Consider the following 21,407-nt stretch of genomic DNA (forward strand, 5'->3'; position numbering starts at 1 on the left):
GGTCATGAGTAACCTACACGCTGCATTTCGGTCTGCCTCTCTTCTAACAACAGACGAAGATCTTTACAGTTAAGTAATATCATCACCCCTTTTTTAATTTATTTGCCCATGGGAAAAATATATTTCACTCCCCTAGTCCTTTTTCCACAAAACTTCATCTAAAATTGTTGAATGAGTTTTCTGTAAGCAATATATATTTATATTCCTTCTCCTTTAACCATGAAAATACTGATCTTCTTTTCTTATCTGCTAAGCCATTACAGTTATAACTGGCTATAATTATTTCACCAATTACCATAATGAGACAATTACCTAGTTTCAATTATATTTATCATAATATATGTTTGTAAACGTATCATTATGTAGGAGAGTTAAAAAGGTTATTCCATCAAACACAACGCAGAACAGAACAACCAGGTTGAGGGTCAGTGGCAAAAAAGCCCGCGAACAGGAATATTCCAAGTTCAGACAGAAGGGGGGAGTCAGATCGCTATGATCGCCAGGAACTTGACTTTTGGTGTCTATTTTTAATTGTTGCGCTACTGGTGCTGCTTGATGAGTGTTAGGTAGGCATCTATAGTAGCTGAATGATGTTAACATCTTCGGGTTTTGTTTCATTAAATGTATTTTATTTCATCTGGGTGCTTGTGTCACCTACTAACACCCTGGTATTACCCGTAGCTCCCGTTCTCCTCAGTCGGAGAAAACACAGAGAAATGTATGTGTTGCAGATTACTCCTTTGTAGTCCATAACGTGAAATAAATAAAACATCCCAAGGTTAAGGCTGTAAATATTGTTATAAGGGAGTGTGAGACTATTGAAACATGTAACTTTCAGAGTTGTGTTGTTGTTAATATAGTTTCCAGAGTGCTAAAAGTGCTGATGTTGCTAGCTAGCATGCCTTTCTATGATTCAGATGGTTAGCTGAGCTGCCGACTGGTGCTGGCGTTGTATTATAGGAGATGTAGTTTTGGCCCTCTAAGGTCTGAATGGGATAGCTTGTTTGTGTTGCAGTGTTTTTGTACATGAGTTGTTGTATTTTGGTACTGTGAACACAAAGCATCTAGCAATGTATTGGGGATGTGAGACAGGATATGTGTTTTAACTTTCTTCATGCTCCTGTATTGAACAACTTGTCAGATGATACATTGGAGACTGATGTGTTCCTGTCCTGTCTTTTCACATTACTATTGCAGGTATGGTTCTATTGTCTAAGAATTAAGATTATACATTTGTTTTATTAAGGACTGGTTATTATTTTATACAATACCTTATGGCTTTATGTATGAATGTGATTTGTGAGAGTCCGTGTAAACGCAGAGAGAAAGAACAACTTGTGAGATGGAGACTGATGTGTTCCTGTCCTGTCTTTTCACAATACATTGCAGATTAACATAAAAGCCAAAAAGACAGCCGTGGTGTCGCTCTTCATTTCTTGGTTCTCCTGTGGTACATATAAAGGCTGTTACAATTAAAAAGTAACATGCTGATTGAGTGTCTATATAGCTCTACCATGATATTTGCATTGCTACTAAGTAAACCTCAAATTGGTCCCCACTGTTTCACCCACTAAAACCCCTCATCCCGAGTGTTGTTGTCATCCCAATGCCCAGCAGACCACCCTAGACCCCCCCGGATCCCATGTCCCCCAGAGAGACTGGGACTCATCCTTCGAAAGAGCACACAGTGCCACCTACAGAACAGAAGTAGATCAACCGCCAAATGCATGTCCATCGCCCTCACCTCGATTTATATTGTATATACAAATCGAGGTCTCTCGGAGGACCTGAGCCCTAGGACAATGCCTCAGGACTACCTGGCCTGATGACTCCTTGCTGGCCCCAGTCCACCTGGGCATGCTGCTGCTCCAGTTTCAACTATTCTGCCAGCGGCTATGGAACCCTGACCTCTTCACCGGACGTGCTACCTGTCCCAGACCTGCTGTTTCAACTCTAGAGACAGCAGGAGCGGTAGAGATACTCTGAATGAAAGCCAACTGACATTTACTCCTGAGGTGCTGACCTGTTAAACCCTCTAAAATCACTGTGATTATTATTTGACCCGGCTGGTCATCTATGAACATTTGAATATTTTGGCCATGTTCTGTTATAATCTCCACCCGGCATAGTCAGAAGAGGACTGGCCACCCCTCATAGCCTGGTCCTCTCTAGGTTTCCTTCTAGGTTCTGGCGATTCTAGAGAGTTTTTCCTAGCCACCGTGCTTTAACACCTGTATTGCTTGCTGTTTGGGGTTATAGGCTGGGTTTCTGTATAGCACTTTTTGACAACAGCTGATGGGCTTAATAAATACATTTGATTGATGGATATAGCCATTAAAAAATACAGATTTCTTTAAAAAATCCTGTTTATCTTATTTTCCATAATTAGCTATTCATATTTGTAGTAATGGTGGCAGTTTATGCAAAGGATTTTTACCTCTCACCATTACATTATGGCAAGCAATTATTATTTTAGCAACACTTATTGTGATTCATCCTATATTGTCCCTAACATCTTTTACTCCCTCGCAACAGTTGTGGGAACCACACAAACTCATACACACTCAACCCCTTTCCCTCACAATAACCAGACTCAGATTCTCAACAGTTGCACCATCCCAGAGACCACCTGATGAAACGTCTTGATTTACGAATGCATATACAGTTGCAGCTGTATGAGAAGGCCTGCAAAACTGAGCAAAACAAGGGGAGATTTGATTACCCATTGTCACAACCTAGGTGATGCAGGTTTCTCCTGGAACCTCCACATGGTCACCCGTAGTGACCATATTTCCAAGCATCTCTGCAGTCAGACCTTTGATTGTGCCACCAGGGCCTCTCTGAATGTCAGAGTGTGACCCCCTCCCCATGGGTTACTGTAGCTAGTGTTGCCAGCACTGCCACTGCCTGGGTGGGGGCACCCCACCGGAATAGACACCGGCTAGGTACAAGTTCATCAAGGTTCTCATTAGCAGCTTTGAGAATGTCCTCGTATATTATTCTCTCCCACCAGGAGAGCATAAGTAATCGAATACTCAAGTACTCAAACTGACGTCAAAAGTCTAAATTGAACCAGAGATCACTTTTTTTCAAAAGCTGTAAAACTGTTTGGTCTAAATGTTGTCTTGAAGACACTGTTCATTTGTTCCAACAATGAGCTGAAGTTCTGGAATGATTGTGTAATTTTAGGCTTAGCTACTTCACGGTTGTCACTAGCTACCATAGCCATAAAGTCAAAATTGGCTATATAATTTAAAGTCAGGAAAACAAAAATGTGCTTTTTGGTCTTAAGGTTAGGTATAATATTGAGAGTGTGATTCAGGTAAAGGGTTAAGGTTTATAATTCAATTTTAAGAAGCGAAATTGTGGAAACAGGCAGGGTTTTTGACTTGTGGCTGTGGTAACTAACGTTAGTGACGACCCTACTTTGCGAACTGTTTGTGGCGTTTAGAATTGGTTAACTTAGGCCAGAAATGGGCAACTTTGATTGGGGTGGGGGCAACAAAAACATTTAACTCGCCATAAAGGGCAGCAGTGGCTTGTGGGTCTGCATACCCACATCCATACACATTTCTAAATTGCACCTTGTGTATTCTATTATTCTAACTCTCAAAAGTAAGTTGAGACCCTCGACTCAGTTCCCGTCTGTATATTGAAAATAATTTGGTTTGTAACCTATAAAAATGTCTTAACTTACTAAATTGAGCCATGTTTCAAATTATCCCTCTTTGAGAATAACTGTTCCAAACATGAAATGCAAATCATTTCACACTACAGTGCATTCGGAAAATATTCTGACCTCTTCCTTTTTTCAACATTTTGTTACATTACAGCCTTATTCTTCAACGGATTAAATAAAAACATGTTCCTCATCAATCTACAGACAATATCCCATAATGACAAACCGAAAACAGTTTTTTTTAATGCCTTTAATTAAACAGATTATCCTTATTTACATATGTATTCAGACCCTTTGCTATGAGACTAGAAATTGAGCTCATGATTTGGAAAGGAACACCCCTGTCTATATAAGGTCCCACAGTTGACAGTGCATGTCAGAGCAAAAACCAAGCCAGGAGGTCGAAGGAATTGTCCATAGCTCTAAGACTTTTCCCAGAGCTGGCTGCCTGGCCTAACTGAACAATGGGGTGAAGGGCCTTGGTCAGGGAGGTGACCAAGAACCCAATGGTCTCTCTGACAAAGCTCCAGAGTTCCTCTGTGGAGTTTGGAGAACCTTTCAGAAGGATAATCATCTCTGCAGCACTCTACCAATCAGGCCTTTATGGTAGTTGCCAGACGGAAACCACTCCTTAGTAAAAGGCACATGACAGCCCGCTTGGAGTTTGCCAAAAGGCACCTAAAGGACTCAGACCATGAGAAACAAGATTGGTCTGATGAAACTAAGATTGAACACTGGCCTGAATGCCAAGCTTCACATCTGGAGGAAACCTGGCACCATCCATACGGTGAAGCATGGTGGTGGCAGCATCATGCTGTGGCGATGATTTTCAGCGGCAGGGGGGACTGTGAACGGAGCAAAGTACAGAGAGACCCTTCACGAAAACCTGCTCCAGAGTGCTCAGGACCTCAGACTGGGGCGAAGGTTCACCATCCAACAGGACAACATCCCCTAAGCACACAGCCAAGACAACACAGGAGTGGCTTCAAGACAAGTCCCTGAATGTCCTTGAGTGGGCCAGCTAGAGCCTGGACTTGAACCCGATTGACCATCTCTGGAGATTCCTGAAAATAGCTGTGTAGTGACGCTCCCCATCCAACATGACAGATCTTCAGAGGATCTACAGAGAAGAATGTGAAAAACTACGTAAATACAGGTGTGCCAAGCTTGTAGCGTCATACTCAAGAAGACTCAAGGCTGTAATCACTGCCAAAGGTCCTCTAACAAAGTACTGAGTAAAGAGTCTGAATATTTATGTGAAAGTGATATTTCTGTTTTTTAATTGCTTAAATTAGTTATTGTTGCACACTGTTGACTAAACTAAATAAACTATAAACTATACTATAAAACAACAATAAATCTAAATAATGATAGTAAAAGGCCTTGGAGCACCTTAAATGAAATGTTGGTTAAAAGGGTCAACTCAACACTTTTACACACACACAGTTTGCGTTTCAAATGGAACCCTATTCCCTACATAGTGCAATACTTTTGACCATACAGTATCAGAATCAATATTAACGCAACAGAGTCATCAAAGGCCTAGCCATGATGGTATGTCCACCTTTTTGACTCTGACAGGTGACAACTACTGCTCTGCAAGCTCAGGCTCACATCAACTGGTGTTACAGCAATGTCAAGAGTGCATTGGAATATTCCAGAGAGCATCGCAAGGATGTATTTGTTGTTGACAGCTTGGTTCCAATAGCCACACTACAAATAACTCCCCAATACATTGCTCCATTCTGAGTGGTTTGCTATTGTGGAAATGGGAACAAGGCCACAATCAAAGCTGAAAAATGGTAAGAGAACATTTGATTATGCTCAGTACAGTTGATAACGAAAATAACAATGGATGGAAATGGTGTAAATGTGTGTACTATTATGAGCATACCATAACCATTTGTAGCCGCTATACTTCTAGTCAAGACTTTTATAACTACCACAGAAACACAATAACCCAGCAATTAAAACACATTGGTAGATGCTAAATGAGGTATAGAAGGCAACAAAAACATTTAGGTGATCAGAAGGTGACAGAAGGTGATCTGTTGTTCTTAGCGGAGTGCTATTTGAACCCATGATACTTCTACACTTCAACAAACAGCTACCTGGCTACATTATAACAGGGGTTAAGGAATCTTCTGAGACCTATATGAAATTAATAGAATAAAAAAAACACAAAAACAATCGTGTTATTTTAAGTTTATAACTCTGATGTGGGGTTTTTGAAAGCTGAGTGTGTGTCTGTGTGAGTGTATCCAAAGGTTAATATCAGCACCCATAATCAAATCTCAGTTAGGCTATCACAAAAGGACTACCCATACGTATACACTTGTGTGCATGGGGTGGGTTTATGTGTGAGTCAAAGTACTGTACATACAATTGGTATGCTAAGCGTATGCCTCTGTTTAGTGTTTGAAAGTGTACACTGCCAATGCCCTGGGTAAAATGTGCACAGACACATGCCTCTTTACCGGTGCCAACCCTCTTTCATTTAGCAAACAAATAAAACGATCTAATTCGCCAAGGAAGATGTACAAAATTACAACGCCAAACAGGTCATTTTAATGGGCGCACCAAACCCATGATCCTTACACACACTAAAGAACTATTATCTTTACATATTCACTTACTACTTCTTCATTTTGTTTATCATTCAAGCAGGAGGAATCTTAATGGAAAAATCCACTAAAAATATATTTTTGTATTTTCTTTTATTAGTCCCAAAATGTTTTGCATGTCAGCAGGCAGTTTTCAAGATATTACACTTTCAAGAAGCAAAGTGTCACCGGCCACATCTTTATAATGATGCTAATTTCCCGGACAGCTTTTAAATAAGAGGCCCTACTGTATATACATTATCGTTTCCAATTAAACATGGGTACAATATTTACTGATGCCAGGTGCAATATCTATTTCAATTTAGGCTGCTCCGTTAATTGGTATATTGCCCTATTGCATTATTCCAAGTGATGGCAAAAAGTGAAACTAATTAAAGTGAGCATGCAACACTCCAATGAAGGAGAGACCCTATTCCCCGACTCAGGTAGCAACAGCTGATTGAAGAGGGAGAGAAAGTGGGATAGGAGAGAGAGAAAGCAAGAGAGAGATGAGAAATTGACCACATTTACATGTGTTATGTTATATGAACATCATATCCCATTTACAATAACCCGAATAAGCTTGTATCCCGGTTATGAGAAACCTGATTAAGATAGCTGGAATATGCTGATCTTAGACAGAATAATGTGACATGCAAACAGAGCTGATTGACTGCTCGACACAAAATACCCATCATATCTGGCCCTGAGCCATCTTTGGCTACATGATTATTGCAGCTCAATGGGTGTACTTTTGTTGACAATTTTTATACCTTTTGGAATCACGTTTTATAAAGAGGATGGGATCCACCCAAATCATGTGAGAGCCTGGATCCTTTCACAGCACTGTAAGGCTGCGTTGAGACAATTACATATCAATGACTCAAACCCAGCTCAGCTAATCCTTACCATTGTGATGCAGAGTCGCCATAATGCTTCAGCAATTGTACACTACACCAGGGGTGTCAGTAGACACAATATGAGTAACCTAATTTATGTTCCTTTAACTGCCCTGAATGCCTCTACTGATCCTACAGCTATTGTATGCAGTAAACATGTGCCTATGAACCAGATGTATACTGGTAGCACTAAGATGGTGTGCCCCATGAGGAAGTACACTGTGAGCAGCTCACCCTGCACTAACATAAAGAACATGAGCACATCTACTTCTGTTAACCTACCCAGCAAAGCAATAAAAAGAAGTAAGCATCCCTGAAGAAAAGTGCTCAAAATCACCCATGTTAACATATGTAGTTTAAGAAACAAGGTTCATGAAATCAGTAATTTGCTAGTAACAGAAAACATTCATATTCTGACTATCTCTGAAACTCACTTAGATAATACCTTTGATGATGCAGTGGTAGCAATACAAGGTTATGACATTTACAGAAAATATAGAAATGCCAATGGTGGAGGTTGTGGTTCTGTTTATATTCAGAACCACATTCCTGTAAAGATAAGAGAGGATTTCATGTTAAATACTGTTGATATAATATGGCTACAGGTTAATCTGCCTGTAGCCAATTCTAAAACCCATTCTGGTGGGACGCTCCTATAGACCACCAAGTGCTAACAATCAGTATCTGGATAACATGTGTGAAATGCTGGACAATGTATGTGATATCAACAGAGAGGTATATTTTCTGGGTGATTTAAATATTGACTGGCTTTCATCAAGCTGCCCACTCAATAAAAAGCTTCAAACTTTAACCAGTACCTGCAACCTGGTTCAGGTTATCAGTCAAACTACCAGGGTAATTACAAACGGCACAATAATGAAATCAGCAACATTTATTGATCACATCTTAACTAATGCTACAAAAATGTGCTTGAAAGCAGTATCTAGATCCATTGGATGTATAGATCACAATATAGGTATCCCGTACCGACTGAGATGGCCGCCTAGCTTCGCGTTCCTAGGAAACTATGCAGTTTTTTGTTTTTTTACGTGTTATTTCTTACATTAGTACCCCAGGTCATCTTAGGTTTCATTACATACAGTCGAGAAGAACTACTGAATATAAGATCAGCGTCAACTCACCATCAGTACGACCAAGAATATGTTTTCATGAAGGCCGCGGATCCTGTGTTCTGCCTTATGGATCGCATGCTCTCGACAACAAGGTTGATGAAATCCGAGCAAGGGTGGCATTCCAGAGGGACATCAGAGACTGCAACGTTCTCTGCTTTACGGAGACATGGCTTACTGGAAAAACCTATATGTATCAACTCCAACAAGATGAAATCTGCAAGTGGTAAGAATATGTACAGAAACAAACATCTCTCTGGTATGGAGGGCGTATAAGGGACATGGTGTGATGAAGAAAACATACAGGAACTCAAATCCTTCTGTTCACCTGATTTAGAATTCTGTGTAGACCGCATTATCTTCCAAGAAATTCTCTTCGATTATAATCACAGCCGTATATATCCCCCAAGCAGACACATCGATGGCTCTGAACGAACTTTATTTAACTCTTTGCAAACTGGAAAACATTTATCCGGAGGCTGCATTCATTGTAGCTAAAACAAGACTCCCTAAATTTTATCAGCATATCGAAACTGGTAAAACCTGGATCATTGTTACTCTAACTTCCGCGGCATTTGCCCCGCCCCCTTTCGGAAAAGCTGACCACGACTCCATTTTGCTGATCCCTGCCTACAGACAGAAATTAAAACAAGAGGCTCCCACGCTGAGGTCTGTCCAACGCTGGTCAGAACAAGCTGACTCTACACTCCAAGACTGCTTCCATCACGTGGACTGGGACATGTTTGAAATGCCGCTGATTCATTTAACGTGCAATACAAGATGTCTTCCCATTAAAAACATTCCCAAACCAGAAACCGTTTGATGGCAGCATTCCGTGAAACTGAAAGCGCGAACCACTGCTGAAATCAGGGCAGGTGTCTGTTGAATACAAACAGTGCAGCTATTCCCTCCGTAAGGCTATCAAACAAGCTGTTGGAATCTCAATTCATGGCTCTGTGGCAGGGTCTACAGTCAATCACGGACTACAAGATGAAATCCAGCCCAGTCACGGACCAGGATGTCTTGCTCCCAGGCAGACTAAATAACTTTTTGCCCGCTTTGAGGACAATACAGTGCCACTGACCTGCATGCAGTCTCTCCTTCACTGCAGCCGAGGTGAGTGACTTTTTAATCAGGCTGCATCCCCAGCCGCGCCCTGAGCATGCGCAACCAGCTGGCCGGTGTGAAATATTCAATCAATCCCTATACCAGTCTGCTGTTCCCACATGCTTCAAGAGGGCCACCATTGTTCCTGTTCCCAAGAAAGCTAAGGTGTAAACGATATCAACATCATGAAGTGCTTTGAGAGACTAGTCATATCACCTCCACCCTACCTGACACCCTAGACCCACTCCAATTTGCTGCCCAAATAGGTCCACAGACGATGCAATCTCAACCACACTGCACACTGCCCTAACCCACCTGGACAAGAGGAATACCTATGTGAGAATGCTGTTCATCGACTACAGCTCGGCATTCAACACATAGTACCCTCCAAGCTCGTCATCAAGCTCGAGACCCTGGGTTCGACCCTGTGCAACTGGGTACTGGACTTCCTGACGGGCCGCCCCCAGGTGGTGAGGGTAAGCTTAACAACATTCCTCCCGCTGATCCTCAACACGGGGCCCCACAAGGGTGCGTTCTTCAGGACTGCGTTATCGACACAACAGTGGTAGGCTTGATTACCAAACTACAGGGAGGAGGTGAGGGCCCTTGGAGTGTGGTGTCAGGAAAATAACCTCACAAACGTCAACAAAACTAAGGAGATGATTGTGGACTTCAGGAAACAGCAGAGGGAACACCCCCTATCCACATCGATGGAACAGTAGTGGAGAGGGTAGCTAGTTTTAAGTTCCTCGGACAAACTGAATTGGTCCACTCACACTGACAGCGTCTGAAGAAGGCTATTCAACCTCAGGAGGCTGAAAAATTCGGCTTGTCACCAAAAGCACTCACAAACTTCTACAGATGCACAATCGAATCCTGGCGGGCTGTATCACCGCCTGGTACGGCAACTGCTCCGCCCTCAGTAAGGCTCTCCATAGTGAGGACTGCACAACGCATCATACCTGCCCTCCAGGACACCTATTGTTACAGGAAGGCCATAAAGATCATCAAGGACATCAACCACCCGAACCACTGCCTGTTCACCCCGCTATCATCCAGAAGGCGAGGTCACAGCTTCTATCTCAAGGCCATCAGACTGTTAAATAGCCACCACTAACATTGAGTGGCTGCTGCCAACACACTGTCATTGACACTGACCCAACTCCAGCCATTTTAATAATGGGAATTGATGGAAATGATGTAAATATATCACTAGCCACTTTAAACAATGCTACCTTATATAATGTTACTTACCCTACATTATTCATCTCATATGCATATGTATATACTGTACTTACAACATCGACTGCATCCTTATGTAACACATGTATCACTATTTAACTATGCCAGTTTACTTTGTCTACACACTCATCTCATATGTATATACTGTACTCAATACCATCTACTGTATGCTGCTCTGTACCATCACTCATTCATATATCCTTATGTACATGTTCCTTATCTAGGAAAACCAGATTAGTTGGTTATCACTGCATTGTCGGAAAGCACAAGCATTTCGCTAGGCTGGGCCTAATATTTGATTTGATTTGTTTATCTAGTAGAAAGGCTGGGCCTAATATAGTGTAGTAACACATGTTAGCTACTCTTTTAACTATTGTTAGTTAGATTACTTGCTTGGTTATCACTGCATTATCGCATCCCCTTACACTGTGTATAAGACAGTAGTTTTTTTGGAATTGTTAGTTAGATTACTTGTTGGTTATCACTGCATTGTCGGAACTAGAAGCACGCATTTCGCTACTCGCATTAACATGTATTGTCATATATTGTCATGTCTTGTCCCTGTGCTTTCTCTTCTATTCGTTTCCCCCTGCTGGTCTTATTAGGTTTCTATCCCTCTCTCTTCCGTTCCTGCTCCCAGCTGTTCCTCATTCTCCTAACTACCTCATTTACTCTTTCACACCTGTCCCCTATTTTGCCCTCTGATTAAGTCTCTATTTCTCTCTCTGTTTCTGCTTCTGTCCTTGTCGGATCCTTGTTTGCTGTGCTGTGTTCTTGTTCCGTCCTGTCGTGTTTTGCCTTCATCAGATGCTGCGTGTGAGCAGGTGTCTCTGTCAGCTACGGCCTGCGCCTACCCAAAGGGACCTGCAGTCTGTGGCCGCTTATCCTGTTATTCCCCTCTACAAACTAGAGGATTTCTGTTATCCCCGTTTGGACATTTCCTGTTAAGGATTCAGGATTTGTTATTTTCTGTTTGGACTTGAATAAACTCAGTTTCTGTTAACTCGCTTTTGGGTCCTCACTCACCTGCATAACAAGAAGAGGTCATACAATATGGTTTGTAGTGATTCCTATGTTATTAATGTAAAGAATATATGTTGGTCGGTGGTGTGTACTGAGGAGCAAACATACAATGCACTTGACATGTTTATGAAATTGCCTATTCCAGTTGCTAGTTCACCCATTAAGAAAACAACTGTAAAAACTGTTAAATCCATGTGGATTGATGAGGAATTGAGTAATTGTATGGTTGAGAGGGATGAGGCAAAAGGAATGGCAAATAAGTCTGGTACACAACAGATTGGCAAACTTATTGCAAATTGAGAAATAATGTGACTAAACAGAATATTTTTTTTAACTATACTATGAAACAAAGATAAAGAAAATAATGACAGTAAAAAGCTTTGGAGCACCTTAAATTACATTTTGGGAAAGAAAGCTAACTCATCTCCATCATTCATTGAATCAGATGGCTAACTCATCACAAAACCAACTGATATTGCCAACTACTATATTTGTTTTTTTGGCAAAATTAGCAAACTTCGGCATGACATGCCAGCAACAAAACGCTGAAAGTACACATCCAAGTATATGACCAAATTATGAAAGACAAGCATTGTAATTTTAAACTCAATTTGTCTTGGAATAGAAACACCATAATATGAATCTAATTAATTAAGCAAGTATCAGTCAAAAGATTGGACACACCTACTCATTCCATGGATTTTCTTTATTTTGACTATTCTCTACAACTATGAAATAACACATATGGAATCAGTTAAGAACAAATTATTATTTACAAGACAGCCTACTCCTTCCTCCCCATCGGGGAATTGAACCTCATTCTCACCTGCGTTTTCGAGTGCAGGTAGTTTACCCCTGGAGATGCGTTGGTCACCATGCTCTGCAGTTGCTGGCGGTGCAGTTGCTGTACCAGGCGGTGATACAGCCCAACAGGATGCTCTCAATTGTGCATCTGTAAATGTTTGTGAAGGTTTTAGAGGCCAAGACAAGTTTCTTCTGCCTCCTGATGAACTCAGTCACCCTATCTGTGTATTCGTCAATGTTATCTCAGAGGCTAACCGAAACATATCCCAGTGTGATCAAAGCAATCTTGAAGCATGGATTCCGATTGGTCAGGCCAACATTGAATAGACCTAAGTGAAGGGTACTTGCTGTTTGAGTTTCTGTCTGTAGGAAGGGAGGAGCAAAATGTCTAAGGGAGGGCGGGGGAGGGTCTTGTAGGCATTTCGAAAAGTTGAGTAGCAGTGGTCCAATGTTTTTCAAGATCGAGTAGTACAGTCAATGTGTTGGTAGACTTTTCCTCAAATTTGCTTTGTCAAAATCACCAGCTAAAATGAATGCGGCCTCAGAATATGTGGTTTCCAGTTTGCATAAAGTCCAGTGTGGTTCTTTGAGGGTCGTCGTGGTATCGGCTTGAGGGGGAATATACATGGCTATCGCTATAACCGAAAGGATTGCTCTCGGGAGGTAATGCCATCTGCATTTGTTTGTGAGGTATTCTAGGCCGGGTGAACAAAAGGACTTGAGTTTCTGCATGTTATCACACCATTAAGTTAATCATGAAACATGCACCCCCACCATTCTTCTTACCGTAGAGTTCTTTATTCCTGTCTGTGTGATGTACTGAGAACCCAGCTGGCTGTATGGACAGGGACAATATATTCCAAGACACATTTTTTTGTGAAAGAGTACGTTACAATCCCCGATGTCTCTCTGGAAGGAAATCCTCACCCTGAGCTAGTTTACTTTGTTATCCAGAGACTGAACATTAGCGAGTAATTCGAGGCATAGTTTGCAAGCCTCGAATCGGACTAGAGGTCCACTCTGAATACTTCTTCTCCCCCGGTGGTGTTTTGGAGCTGCCTCTGGAATAAGTTTAATTGCCCTGGGTGTACAAACAAAGGATCCAATTCGGGGATTACAGGGATGTGACTGAATTTAGCATGCCTGAGGCACGTTCACGCAGATGGACAGGAAACCTGGATATCTTTCTTTTGGTGTTTTTCAGAGTCAGTAGAAAGGCCTCTTTAGTGTCCATATCTGTGACCTACTGTCTTTAAGCTGTTAGTGTCTTAACGACCATTCCACAGGTGCATGTTCATTCATTATTTTTGGTTCATTGAACAAGCATGGGAAACAGTGTTTAAACCCTTTACAATGAAGATCTGTGAAGTTATTTGGATTTTTACGAATTGTCTTTGAAAGACAGGGTCCTGAAAAAGGGACATTTCTATATTTGCTGAGTTTCTTTAATGAAGCTACCAGTTGAGGACTTGTGAGGAATCTGTTTCTCAGACTAGACACTCTAATGTACTTGTCCTATTGATCAGTTGTGCACCGGGGCCTCCCACTCCTCTTTCTATTCTGGTTAGAGTTTGCACTGTTCTGTGAAGGGAGCAGTTCACAGTGTTGTACAAGATCTTCAGTTTCTTGGCAATTTCTCACATGTAATAACCTTAGTATCTCAGAACAAGAATGGACTGATGAGTTTCAAAAGAAAGGTTTTTTTTTTTGAACCCACAAATGCAGACACTCCAGATTATGAACTAATCTAAAGGCCAGTTTTATTGCTTCTTTAAATCAGGACAATAGTTTTCAGTTGTGCGAACATAATTGCAAAAGGGTTTTCTAATGATCAACTAGCCTTTTAAAATGATAAACTTGGATTAGCTAACACAACGTGCCATTGGAACACAGGAGTGATGGTTGCTGATAATGGACCTCTGTATGCCTATGTAGATAATCCATAAAGATCTGCCATTTCCAGGTACAGTAGTCATTGACAACATTAACAATGTCTACACTGTATTTCTGATCAATTTGATGTTATTTTAATGGACAAAAATGAGCTTTTCTTTCAAAAACAAGGACATTTTTGTGTGACCCCAAACTTTTGAACGGTAGTGTATATCCCAATGCCCCAGGCTAGTGAATTGGGACATTGCCCTGTGTAGGGTGCTGTCTTTCCGATGGGACATTAAAATGGGTGTTCTGACTCTCTGTGGTTAGTAAAGATCCCATGGCACTTATCGTAAGAGTATGATGTTAACCCTTGTGTCCTGGCTAAATTCCCAATCTGGCCCTCATACTATCACGGTCACCTAATTATCCCCAGTTTACAATTGGCTCATTTATCCCCCTTCTCTCCCCTGTAACTATTCCCCAGGTTGTTGCTGTAAATGAGAATGTGTTCTCAGTCAACTTTCTGGTAAAATAAGTGTTAAAAATAACTCGACCACTATCGGCTTGTCAACTTTCCTCATGTGGAGATGTTTTAATTCCATCCACAACAATGTTGTTTCCGCTTTGATTGTCCTTCGAGATAATCTGATTTCTCTGTCATTGTTATCATGGAGTCAAATACAGAACTGATGTCCTCTCTCAATGACTTAGATTGTAATTTTGTCATTCTCCTGTTTAAACTCATCAAACTGTTCTTTAGGTCCTGGACCTCTAGTCAGGTTGGCCATTGTTTTATTGGTTGACTTCACCATTATTTGAACACAACACTTGAAGCTATTTAGTGGTTGTTGCAACAACTGCTGGTAGAACTATTTTTGTTCATTTAAATCTTCAGGCCAGAGTCCTTTTTTCTCAATTTCCGCCTGACTGATGTGCCCAAAGTAAACTGCCTGTTGCTCAGGCCCTGAAGCCAGGATATGTATATAATTATCACCATTGGAAAGAAAACACTCTGAAGTTTGAGAAAATGTTAGAATAATGTAGGAGACTATAACACAATAGATATGCTAGGAGAAAATCCAAAGATAAACCAACCAGATGTATTTTTTTGAGAGCCCATGCTCTTCCAATGGAAAGTATAGGGAAATAATTAAATCTAGCTCCCAGTACGCAATTCCTATGACTGCCACTGGGTGTCAGCACTCAATCTTCAAGGTTCCAGGCTTGTGTCTTCGAAAATTAGTAAGAATAATGACTTGGTTGTGACTTGGAAATTGTGTATGTGCGTGCACGATGAAGAGGAGACACACCATCTGATGCTCCGGTTCCGGTTGGAGCGAGTGGTCGCATCTGCACGTCGCTCCAACGGGTAGTATAACTTTTTCATTATATTTATTTCATTATATCACAACGGTTTGATTTGTCTTATCTTAGCAATTTCTTCTCAGCTAGCTACATAGCCGTCTTTGTATCAAAGATAATTGCGTAATTATCGTATTTCGCCGTCCTAACGTAGTCTTCACTAGCCAGCTAGCTAACGTCCACTGATTAGCTGCACTGGAGAAACTATTACACTCAACTGAACGACTTGATTAGTTTAGTGTTAGCTAGCTACATAGCTGTCTTTGCTGTCTTCGTATCATCGTATCATCGTATCCAAGATAATTGTGTTGTTTAGGTTTAGAGTGTGTAGTCTTAGAGTGATTATCTTAATTTACCGAGGTTAGCTAGCCAGCTATCTGTCGTCCTTAACGTAGGTGACTCTGCTAGCTAGCCAACAGCTAGCCAACGTCTTCTGTATAGAACTCAACTACCCGGTCGCATTCACAGGTTGTATCACATTTTCACTTCATTTCATTACAGTACAACGGTTTGATTTGTTTGATCGTAGCTAGCTACTTAGCTAGCTACATAGCCGTCTTTGTATCAAAGATAATTGTGTAGTCTAGAGCGATTTTCTAGGTTCGCTAGCCATCTATTGTCGTTCTTTTAACGCAATGTAACGTAAACAACACTGCTAGCTAGCCTGCTAGCCCCCGAATAGCAACACTGCAGAAACTATTACACTCAACGGAACGACTTGATTAGTGTAGTGTCAACAATGCACCCACTGCCAGCTGGCCTACTTCAGCAGTACTGTATCATTTTAATCATTTTAGTCAATAAGATTCTTGCTACGTAGCTTAACTTTCTGAACATTCGAGACGTGTAGTCCACTTGTCATTCCAATCTCCTTTGCATTAGCGTAGCCTCTTCTGTAGCCTGTCAACTATGTGTCTGTTTATCCCTGTTCTCTCCTCTCTGCACAGACCATACAAACGCTCCTCACCGCGTGGCCGCGGCCACCCTACTCTGGTGGTCCCAGCGCGCACGACCCACGTGGAGTTCCAGGTCTCCGGTAGCCTCTGGAACTGCCAATCTGCGGTCAACAAGGCAGAGTTCATCTCAGCCTATGCCTCCCTCCAGTCCCTCGACTTCTTGGCACTGACGGAAACATGGATCACCACAGACAACACTGCTACTCCTACTGCTCTCTCTTCGTCCGCCCACGTGTTCTCGCACACCCCGAGAGCGTCTGGTCAGCGGGGTGGTGGCACCGGGATCCTCATCTCTCCCAAGTGGTCATTCTCTCTTTCTCCCCTTACCCATCTGTCTATCGCCTCCTTTGAATTCCATGCTGTCACAGTTACTAGCCCTTTCAAGCTTAACATCCTTATCATTTATCGCCCTCCAGGTTCCCTCGGAGAGTTCATCAATGAGCTTGATGCCTTGATAAGCTCCTTTCCTGAGGACGGCTCACCTCTCACAGTTCTGGGCGACTTTAACCTCCCCACGTCTACCTTTGACTCTTTCCTCTCTGCCTCCTTCTTTCCACTCCTCTCCTCTTTTGACCTCACCCTCTCACCTTCCCCCCTACTCACAAGGCAGGCAATACGCTCGACCTCATCTTTACTAGATGCTGTTCTTCCACTAACCTCATTGCAACTCCCCTCCAAGTCTCCGACCACTGCCTTGTATCCTTTTCCCTCTCGCTCTCATCCAACACCTCCCACACTGCCCCTACTCGGATGGTATCGCGCCGTCCCAACCTTCGCTCTCTCTCCCCCGCTACTCTCTCCTCTTCCATCCTATCATCTCTTCCCTCCGCTCAAACCTTCTCCCACCTATCTCCTGATTCTGCCTCCTCAACCCTCCTCTCCTCCCTCTCTGCATCCCTTGACTCTCTATGTCCCCTATCCTCCAGGCCGGCTCGGTCCTCCCCTCCCGCTCCGTGGCTCGATGACTCATTGCGAGCTCACAGAACAGGGCTCCGGGCAGCCGAGCGGAAATGGAGGAAAACTCGCCTCCCTGCGGACCTGGCATCCTTTCACTCCCTCCTCTCTACATTTTCCTCCTCTGTCTCTGCTGCTAAAGCCACTTTCTACCACGCTAAATTCCAAGCATCTGCCTCTAACCCTAGGAAGCTCTTTGCCACCTTCTCCTCCCTCCTGAATCCTCCGCCCCCTCCCCCTCCTCCCTCTCTGCAGATGACTTCGTCAACCATTTTGAAAAGAAGGTCGACGACATCCGATCCTCGTTTGCTAAGTCAAACGACACCGCTGGTTCTGCTCACACTGCCCTACCCTGTGCTCTGACCTCTTTCTCCCCTCTCTCTCCAGATGAAATCTCGCGTCTTGTGACGGCCGGCCGCCCAACAACCTGCCCGCTTGACCCTATCCCCTCCTCTCTTCTCCAGACCATTTCCGGAGACCTTCTCCCTTACCTCACCTCGCTCATCAACTCATCCCTGACCGTTGGCTACGTCCCTTCCGTCTTCAAGAGAGCGAGAGTTGCACCCCTTCTGAAAAAACCTACACTCGATCCCTCCGATGTCAACAATTACAGACCAGTATCCCTTCTTTCTTTTCTCTCCAAAACTCTTGAACGTGCCGTCCTTGGCCAGCTCTCCCGCTATCTCTCTCTGAATGACCTTCTTGATCCAAATCAGTCAGGTTTCAAGACTAGTCATTCAACTGAGACTGCTCTCCTCTGTATCACGGAGGCGCTCCGCACTGCTAAAGCTAACTCTCTCTCCTCTGCTCTCATCCTTCTAGATCTATCGGCTGCCTTCGATACTGTGAACCATCAGATCCTCCTCTCCACCCTCTCCGAGTTGGGCATCTCCGGCGCGGCCCACGCTTGGATTGCGTCCTACCTGACAGGTCGCTCCTACCAGGTGGCGTGGCGAGAATCTGTCTCCTCACCACGCGCTCTCACCACTGGTGTCCCCCAGGGCTCTGTTCTTGGCCCTCTCCTATTCTCGCTATACACCAAGTCACTTGGCTCTGTCATAACCTCACATGGTCTCTCTTATTTACATTTACATTTAAGTCATTTAGCAGACGCTCTTATCCAGAGCGACTTACAAATTGGTGCATTCACCTTATGACATCCAGTGGAACAACCACTTTACAATAGTGCATCTAAATATTTTAAGGGGGGGTGAGAAGGATTACTTTATCCTATCCTAGGTATTCCTTAAAGAGGTGGGGTTTCAAGTGTCTCCGGAAGGTGGTGATTGACTCCGCTGTCCTGGCGTCGTGAGGGAGTTTGTTCCACCATTGGGGAGCCAGAGCAGCGAACAGTTTTGACTGAGCTGAGCGGGAACTGTACTTCCTCAGTGGTAGGGAGGCGAGCAGGCCAGAGGTGGATGAACGCAGTGCCCTTATTTGGGTGTAGGGCCTGATCAGAGCCTGGAGGTACTGAGGTGCCGTTCCCCTCACAGCTCCGTAGGCAAGCACCATGGTCTTGTAGCGGATGCGAGCTTCAACTGGAAGCCAGTGGAGAGAGCGGAGGAGCGGGGTGACGTGAGAGAACTTGGGAAGGTTGAACACTAGACGGGCTGCGGCGTTCTGGATGAGTTGTAGGGGTTTAATGGCACAGGCAGGGAGCCCAGCCAACAGCGAGTTGCAGTAATCCAGACGGGAGATGACAAGTGCCTGGATTAGGACCTGCGCCGCTTCCTGTGTGAGGCAGGGTCGTACTCTGCGGATGTTGTAGAGCATGAACCTACAGGAACGGGCCACCGCCTTGATGTTAGTTGAGAACGACAGTTTGTTGTCCAGGATCACGCCAAGGTTCTTAGCGCTCTGGGAGGAGGACACAATGGAGTTGTCAACCGTGATGGCGAGATCATGGAACGGGCAGTCCTTCCCCGGGAGGAAGAGCAGCTCCGTCTTGCCGAAGTTCAGCTTGAGGTGGTGATCCGTCTCTTATCATTGCTATGCAGACGACACACAATTAATCTTCTCCTTTCCCCCTTCTGATGACCAGGTGGCGAATCGCATCTCTGCATGTCTGGCAGACATATCAGTGTGGATGACGGATCACCACCTCAAGCTGAACCTCGGCAAGACGGAGCTGCTCTTCCTCCCGGGGAAGGACTGCCCGTTCCATGATCTCGCCATCACGGTTGACAACTCCATTGTGTCCTCCTCCCAGAGCGCCAAGAACCTTGGCGTGATCCTGGACAACACCCTGTCGTTCTCAACTAACATCAAGGCGGTGGCCCGTTCCTGTAGGTTCATGCTCTACAACATCCGCAGAGTACGACCCTGCCTCACACAGGAAGCGGCGCAGGTCCTAATCCAGGCACTTGTCATCTCCCGTCTGGATTACTGCAACTCGCTGTTGGCTGGGCTCCCTGCCTGTGCCATTAAACCCCTTCAACTCATCCAGAACGCCGCAGCCCGTCTGGTGTTCAACCTTCCCAAGTTCTCTCACGTCACCCCGCTCCTCCGTTCTCTCCACTGGCTTCCAGTTGAAGCTCGCATCTGCTACAAGACCATGGTGCTTGCCTACGGAGCTGTGAGGGGAACGGCACCTCAGTACCTCCAGGCTCTGATCAGGCCCTACACCCAAACAAGGGCACTGCGTTCATCCACCTCTGGCCTGCTCGCCTCCCTACCACTGAGGAAGTACAGCTCCCGCTCAGCCCAGTCAAAACTGTTCGCTGCCCTGGCCCCCCCAATGGTGGAACAAACTCCCTCACGACGCCAGGACAGCGGAGTCAATCACCACCTTCCGGAGACACCTGAAACCCCACCTCTTTAAGGAATACCTAGGTTAGGTTAAGTAATCCCTCTCACCCCACCCCCCCCCTAAGTTTTAGATGCACTATTGTTAAGTGACTGTCCCACTGGATGTCATAAGGTGAATGCACCAATTTGTAAGTCGCTCTGGATAAGAGCGTCTGCTAAATGACTTAAATGTAAATGTAATGTAAATGATGCAGAAAAATTAATCCATGCTTTTGTCACTTCTAGGTTAGACTACTGCAATGCTCTATTTTCCGGCTACCCGGATAAAGCACTAAATAAACTTCAGTTAGTGCTAAATACGGCTGCTAGAATCCTGACTAGAACCAAAAAATTTGATCATATTACTCCAGTGCTAGCCTCTCTACACTGGCTTCCTGTCAAAGCAAGGGCTGATTTCAAGGTTTTACTGCTAACCTACAAAGCATTACATGGGCTTGCTCCTACCTACCTCTCTGATTTGGTCCTGCCGTACATACCTACACGTACGCTACGGTCACAAGACGCAGGCCTCCTAATTGTCCCTAGTATTTCTAAGCAAACAGCTGGAGGCAGGGCTTTCTCCTATAGAGCTCCATTTTTATGGAACGGTCTGCCTACCCATGTCAGAGACGCAAACTCTGTCTCAACCTTTAAGTCTTTACTGAAGACTCATCTCTTCAGTGGGTCATATGATTGAGTGTAGTCTGGCCCAGGAGTGGGAAGGTGAACGGAAAGGCTCTGGAGCAACGAACCGCCCTTGCTGTCTCTCCCTGGCCGGTTCCCCTCTTTTCACTGGGATTCTTTGCCTCTAACCCTGTTACGGGGCTGAGTCACTGGCTTGCTGGGGCTCTCTCGTGCCGTCCCTGGGGGGTGCGTCACCTGGGTGGGTTGATTCACTGTTGTGGTCGGCCTGTCTGGGTCCCCCCTTGGGTTGTACCGTGTCGGAGATCTTTGTGGGCTATACTCGGCCTTGTCTCAGGATG

At 44.0% G+C, this 21,407-nt stretch overlaps 1 protein-coding gene across 1 annotated transcript in view; it reads right to left on the reverse strand.

Moving 5' to 3' along the window:
- The window catches only part of LOC124046245 (leukocyte tyrosine kinase receptor-like), a 359,722-nt gene that overhangs the window by 275,799 nt on the left and 62,516 nt on the right, over positions 1-21,407 (reverse strand). The window lies entirely within an intron of this gene.

Source organism: Oncorhynchus gorbuscha, linkage group LG10 (assembly GCF_021184085.1).
Source record: "Oncorhynchus gorbuscha isolate QuinsamMale2020 ecotype Even-year linkage group LG10, OgorEven_v1.0, whole genome shotgun sequence".
In the NCBI taxonomy this organism is placed as follows: domain Eukaryota; kingdom Metazoa; phylum Chordata; class Actinopteri; order Salmoniformes; family Salmonidae; genus Oncorhynchus; species Oncorhynchus gorbuscha.